Source organism: Rana temporaria, chromosome 3 (genome assembly GCF_905171775.1).
Source record: "Rana temporaria chromosome 3, aRanTem1.1, whole genome shotgun sequence".
Lineage (NCBI taxonomy): Eukaryota > Metazoa > Chordata > Amphibia > Anura > Ranidae > Rana > Rana temporaria.
The window spans coordinates 433714114-433719625 of NC_053491.1; the positions used below are offsets into that span (position 1 = coordinate 433714114).

Here is a 5512-nt window from a genome sequence, read left to right on the forward strand (position 1 = left end):
TGAGACTGACGCGCTACCTGCTGCGCTAACGAGGCTGAATGGCAAAGTGAACATGCGTGTCACAGCTGGCCACCATACTTGGAAGATGATGGCGACGGCACTATTTTTTCTCACTTTAGTTTTCTCTAGTTTTCCCATACCAATGCTAGCAGTTTTCCCATACCAATGCTAACAGTTTTCCCATATGGTCTAGCGGTTAGGATTCCTGGTTTTCACCCAGGCGGCCCGGGTTCGACTCCCGGTATGGGAAATGCAAAACATTTTAATGACCCGCACACTCCTAGTGCTGAAACCTCCAAAGCTGTGTTTTCCATTGTAAGCTCCAATCATTCCCTTGTTGTCAAAGTAGCAAGGGTCAAAGCCAGGAATGCAGACAAGACAGGTCAAGGCATTTCCCGGGTCAGTAACAAGAAATCAAATAATATCAGGAACACAGGAACTCACAGGGGAAGCTGAAGATCATCCAGCAACTCATGGCTAACGCTGCTGCCTTTAAATAGGCCCCCGGGCACCAGAAACTGTCACGCTTTGGTGTAAGCACATGCGCACTGGCACATGAATTCTCCAGGCCGTTCTTGTTAATCCGCGCATTGGCAAATTTCTAAGTGCCAATGATGGGGAATTTCTACGTGCCAATCTTCTACCAACCATTCTCTGACAGAGACATCATTCATTTTTTTCACACCTTTGTAAAAGCCCCTTTGAATTCCTCTTTGCTTTTTTCTTTCTGTGTGATGAAAAGAAGGGAAGCATGTCACATAGGTGGAAAATGCCTCTGTTGTTCTAAGGTGAGTAGAAATTGTATCTTGCCAGGTCTGATAGATGCAGAGTTAAAGATTTCAGCTGGGTGGAGCATTGAAAGCTTGAGCTGCCAATCACTTTTCCATCCATATGGCTTCTTGCAAGCCTTGAGGGATGAAGAGTAGTGTTTTTTATGGATTAAGGACCCCAAGACTCACAAAATGTATAGAGATCAGTGCCCCGTGTGAGGATCGAACTCACGACCTTCAGATTATGAGACTGACGCGCTACCTGCTGCGCTAACGAGGCTGAATGGCAAAGTGAACATGCGTGTCACAGCTGGCCACCATACTTGGAAGATGATGGCGACGGCACTATTTTTTCTCACTTTAGTTTTCTCTAGTTTTCCCATACCAATGCTAGCAGTTTTCCCATACCAATGCTAACAGTTTTCCCATATGGTCTAGCGGTTAGGATTCCTGGTTTTCACCCAGGCGGCCCGGGTTCGACTCCCGGTATGGGAAATGCAAAACATTTTAATGACCCGCACACTCCTAGTGCTGAAACCTCCAAAGCTGTGTTTTCCATTGTAAGCTCCAATCATTCCCTTGTTGTCAAAGTAGCAAGGGTCAAAGCCAGGAATGCAGACAAGACAGGTCAAGGCATTTCCTGGGTCAGTAACAAGAAATCAAATAATATCAGGAACTCACAGGGGAAGCTGAAGATCATCCAGCAACTCATGGCTAACGCTGCTGCCTTTAAATAGGCCCCCGGGCACCAGAAACTGTCACGCTTTGGTGTAAGCACATGCGCACTGGCACATGAATTCTCCAGGCCGTTCTTGTTAATCCGCGCATTGGCATTGGCAAATTTCTAAGTGCCAATGATGGGGAATTTCTACGTGCCAATCTTCTACCAACCATTCTCTGACAGAGACATCATTCATTTTTTTCACACCTTTGTAAAAGCCCCTTTGAATTCCTCTTTGCTTTTTTCTTTCTGTGTGATGAAAAGAAGGGAAGCATGTCACACACTGGTTGATTGGGAAGGAGCTCACCCACACTTCCGCCCTCTCCCTGGCACGGGCCTCGCTGCGCCCATTGCGCATGCGCGGGAACGACGCCATTACAATGAACGGGGAGGCGGGATGAAGAGGCGCCCTGGGCTATATAATAGGTCGCCGAATGTTGCAGCCACGCCCTCAGACGAAGTCAGCCAATGACGAAACGCGTCAGGGCGTGGCCAACATCGAACGACCTGTAGACTGTGAACCCTGGGAGGTCAGGAACAGAGGACTGAGCAGAAACGCCATAATCTACCTATACATCCAGAAAGGGAACAGGCAAAGTACTAATACATGCTTTTTTTACTTTACTTTGTGGTACGCATATTTTAAAGGGGACCTATGGGGGTTTTTTCAATAAACTTTTAAACGGTACTTCACTATCCAAGTTTATTCCTTTATATATGTACACGAGCAAGACACACACAAGCAGAGTGGTGGAAAGTGCAAGACTGATGACATATGCCGTTGTGTATCCCATGCTGTTTTTTATCATTGATCTGGTGAGTGCATCCCCATAAGGGGATAATATCCCTGCACGTGGTGAAAACACGGCCCCCTTGGTGATAAGGAGCACATATGAAAGAAGACACTGTTCACTGCTGATGTTCATCTGCACCATTATTGTGATACCTATGTCAATGTAGAACTTTTATTCAGAACTTCGTTTTGATTAAGCGCTGCTACAGTATATTGTGAACTTTTATGACTACCCAGTAATTTTTTCCTTTTTACTGTCTTTCGAGATTCTGTTTATTCAAGCGGCTGCTTATCTGTGTATCTTTTTGTCTTTATTCCGGGTGAAGCATTATCTTTTTTGCCATTTCTTGTGCACTGAGCAGTGCTTTATTTGAAGGATGGGCGGTATTTTTCCAAGCACTTTACATATAAAGCATGTCACATAGGTGGAAAATGTCTCTGTTGTTATAAGGTGAGTAGAAATTGTATCTTGCCAGGTCTGATAGATGCAGAGTTAAAGATTTCAGCTGGGTGGAGCATTGAAAGCTTGAGCTGCCAATCACTTTTCCATCCATATGGCTTCTTGCAAGCCTTGAGGGATGAAGAGTAGTGTTTTTTATGGATTAAGGACCCCAAGACTCACAAAATGTATAGAGATCAGTGCCCCGTGTGAGGATCGAACTCACGACCTTCAGATTATGAGACTGACGCGCTACCTGCTGCGCTAACGAGGCTGAATGGCAAAGTGAACATGCGTGTCACAGCTGGCCACCATACTTGGAAGATGATGGCGACGGCACTATTTTTTCTCACTTTAGTTTTCTCTAGTTTTCCCATACCAATGCTAGCAGTTTTCCCATACCAATGCTAACAGTTTTCCCATATGGTCTAGCGGTTAGGATTCCTGGTTTTCACCCAGGTGGCCTGGGTTCGACTCCCGGTATGGGAAATGCAAAACATTTTAATGACCCGCACACTCCTAGTGCTGAAACCTCCAAAGCTGTGTTTTCCATTGTAAGCTCCAATCATTCCCTTGTTGTCAAAGTAGCAAGGGTCAAAGCCAGGAATGCAGACAAGACAGGTCAAGGCATTTCCCGGGTCAGTAACAAGAAATCAAATAATATCAGGAACACAGGAACTCACAGGGGAAGCTGAAGATCATCCAGCAACTCATGGCTAACGCTGCTGCCTTTAAATAGGCCCCCGGGCACCAGAAACTGTCACGCTTTGGTGTAAGCACATGCGCACTGGCACATGAATTCTCCAGGCCGTTCTTGTTAATCCGCGCATTGGCAAATTTCTAAGTGCCAATGATGGGGAATTTCTACGTGCCAATCTTCTACCAACCATTCTCTGACAGAGACATCATTCATTTTTTTCACACCTTTGTAAAAGCCCCTTTGAATTCCTCTTTGCTTTTTTCTTTCTGTGTGATGAAAAGAAGGGAAGCATGTCACATAGGTGGAAAATGCCTCTGTTGTTCTAAGGTGAGTAGAAATTGTATCTTGCCAGGTCTGATAGATGCAGAGTTAAAGATTTCAGCTGGGTGGAGCATTGAAAGCTTGAGCTGCCAATCACTTTTCCATCCATATGGCTTCTTGCAAGCCTTGAGGGATGAAGAGAAGTGTTTTTTATGGATTAAGGACCCCAAGACTCACAAAATGTATAGAGATCAGTGCCCCGTGTGAGGATCGAACTCACGACCTTCAGATTATGAGACTGACGCGCTACCTGCTGCGCTAACGAGGCTGAATGGCAAAGTGAACATGCGTGTCACAGCTGGCCACCATACTTGGAAGATGATGGCGACGGCACTATTTTTTCTCACTTTAGTTTTCTCTAGTTTTCCCATACCAATGCTAGCAGTTTTCCCATACCAATGCTAACAGTTTTCCCATATGGTCTAGCGGTTAGGATTCCTGGTTTTCACCCAGGCGGCCCGGGTTCGACTCCCGGTATGGGAAATGCAAAACATTTTAATGACCCGCACACTCCTAGTGCTGAAACCTCCAAAGCTGTGTTTTCCAGTGTAAGCTCCAATCATTCCCTTGTTGTCAAAGTAGCAAGGGTCAAAGCCAGGAATGCAGACAAGACAGGTCAAGGCATTTCCCGGGTCAGTAACAAGAAATCAAATAATATCAGGAACACAGGAACTCACAGGGGAAGCTGAAGATCATCCAGCAACTCATGGCTAACGCTGCTGCCTTTAAATAGGCCCCCGGGCACCAGAAACTGTCACGCTTTGGTGTAAGCACATGCGCACTGGCACATGAATTCTCCAGGCCGTTCTTGTTAATCCGCGCATTGGCAAATTTCTAAGTGCCAATGATGGGGAATTTCTACGTGCCAATCTTCTACCAACCATTCTCTGACAGAGACATCATTCATTTTTTTCACACCTTTGTAAAAGCCCCTTTGAATTCCTCTTTGCTTTTTTCTTTCTGTGTGATGAAAAGAAGGGAAGCATGTCACATAGGTGGAAAATGCCTCTGTTGTTCTAAGGTGAGTAGAAATTGTATCTTGCCAGGTCTGATAGATGCAGAGTTAAAGATTTCAGCTGGGTGGAGCATTGAAAGCTTGAGCTGCCAATCACTTTTCCATCCATATGGCTTCTTGCAAGCCTTGAGGGATGAAGAGTAGTGTTTTTTATGGATTAAGGACCCCAAGACTCACAAAATGTATAGAGATCAGTGCCCCGTGTGAGGATCGAACTCACGACCTTCAGATTATGAGACTGACGCGCTACCTGCTGCGCTAACGAGGCTGAATGGCAAAGTGAACATGCGTGTCACAGCTGGCCACCATACTTGGAAGATGATGGCGACGGCACTATTTTTTCTCACTTTAGTTTTCTCTAGTTTTCCCATACCAATGCTAGCAGTTTTCCCATACCAATGCTAACAGTTTTCCCATATGGTCTAGCGGTTAGGATTCCTGGTTTTCACCCAGGCGGCCCGGGTTCGACTCCCGGTATGGGAAATGCAAAACATTTTAATGACCCGCACACTCCTAGTGCTGAAACCTCCAAAGCTGTGTTTTCCATTGTAAGCTCCAATCATTCCCTTGTTGTCAAAGTAGCAAGGGTCAAAGCCAGGAATGCAGACAAGACAGGTCAAGGCATGCCGGGTCAGTAACAAGAAATCAAATAATAACAGGAACTCACAGGGGAAGCTGAAGATCATCCAGCAACTCATGGCTAACGCTGCTGCCTTTAAATAGGCCCCCGGGCACCAGAAACTGTCACGCTTT

The 5512-nt window shown here is 45.7% G+C and overlaps 10 non-coding genes across 10 annotated transcripts in view; 5 read left to right on the forward strand and 5 right to left on the reverse strand.

Annotated features, from left to right (window-relative positions):
* Positions 1 to 35, reverse strand: part of TRNAM-CAU — a 73-nt gene extending 38 nt beyond the window's left edge. Inside the window, exon 1 of the tRNA in view lies at positions 1 to 35. This exon is cut by the window's left edge and continues 38 nt beyond it. This is a non-coding gene — a tRNA (tRNA-Met).
* A 143-nt stretch (positions 36 to 178) lies between these two features.
* On the forward strand, positions 179 to 250 carry TRNAE-UUC. The gene has a single exon. It is a non-coding gene; the product is annotated as a tRNA-Glu (tRNA).
* A 727-nt stretch (positions 251 to 977) lies between these two features.
* On the reverse strand, positions 978 to 1050 carry TRNAM-CAU. The gene has a single exon. It is a non-coding gene; the product is annotated as a tRNA-Met (tRNA).
* A 143-nt stretch (positions 1051 to 1193) lies between these two features.
* On the forward strand, positions 1194 to 1265 carry TRNAE-UUC. The gene has a single exon. It is a non-coding gene; the product is annotated as a tRNA-Glu (tRNA).
* A 1659-nt stretch (positions 1266 to 2924) lies between these two features.
* TRNAM-CAU lies at positions 2925 to 2997 on the reverse strand. The gene has a single exon. It is a non-coding gene; the product is annotated as a tRNA-Met (tRNA).
* A 143-nt stretch (positions 2998 to 3140) lies between these two features.
* Positions 3141 to 3212, forward strand: TRNAE-UUC. The gene has a single exon. It is a non-coding gene; the product is annotated as a tRNA-Glu (tRNA).
* Positions 3213 to 3939: 727 nt separating this feature from the next.
* Positions 3940 to 4012, reverse strand: TRNAM-CAU. The gene has a single exon. It is a non-coding gene; the product is annotated as a tRNA-Met (tRNA).
* Positions 4013 to 4155: 143 nt separating this feature from the next.
* TRNAE-UUC lies at positions 4156 to 4227 on the forward strand. Its single transcript has one exon. It is a non-coding gene; the product is annotated as a tRNA-Glu (tRNA).
* Positions 4228 to 4954: 727 nt separating this feature from the next.
* Positions 4955 to 5027, reverse strand: TRNAM-CAU. Its single transcript has one exon. It is a non-coding gene; the product is annotated as a tRNA-Met (tRNA).
* A 143-nt stretch (positions 5028 to 5170) lies between these two features.
* On the forward strand, positions 5171 to 5242 carry TRNAE-UUC. The gene has a single exon. It is a non-coding gene; the product is annotated as a tRNA-Glu (tRNA).
* Positions 5243 to 5512: the final 270 nt, after the last annotated feature.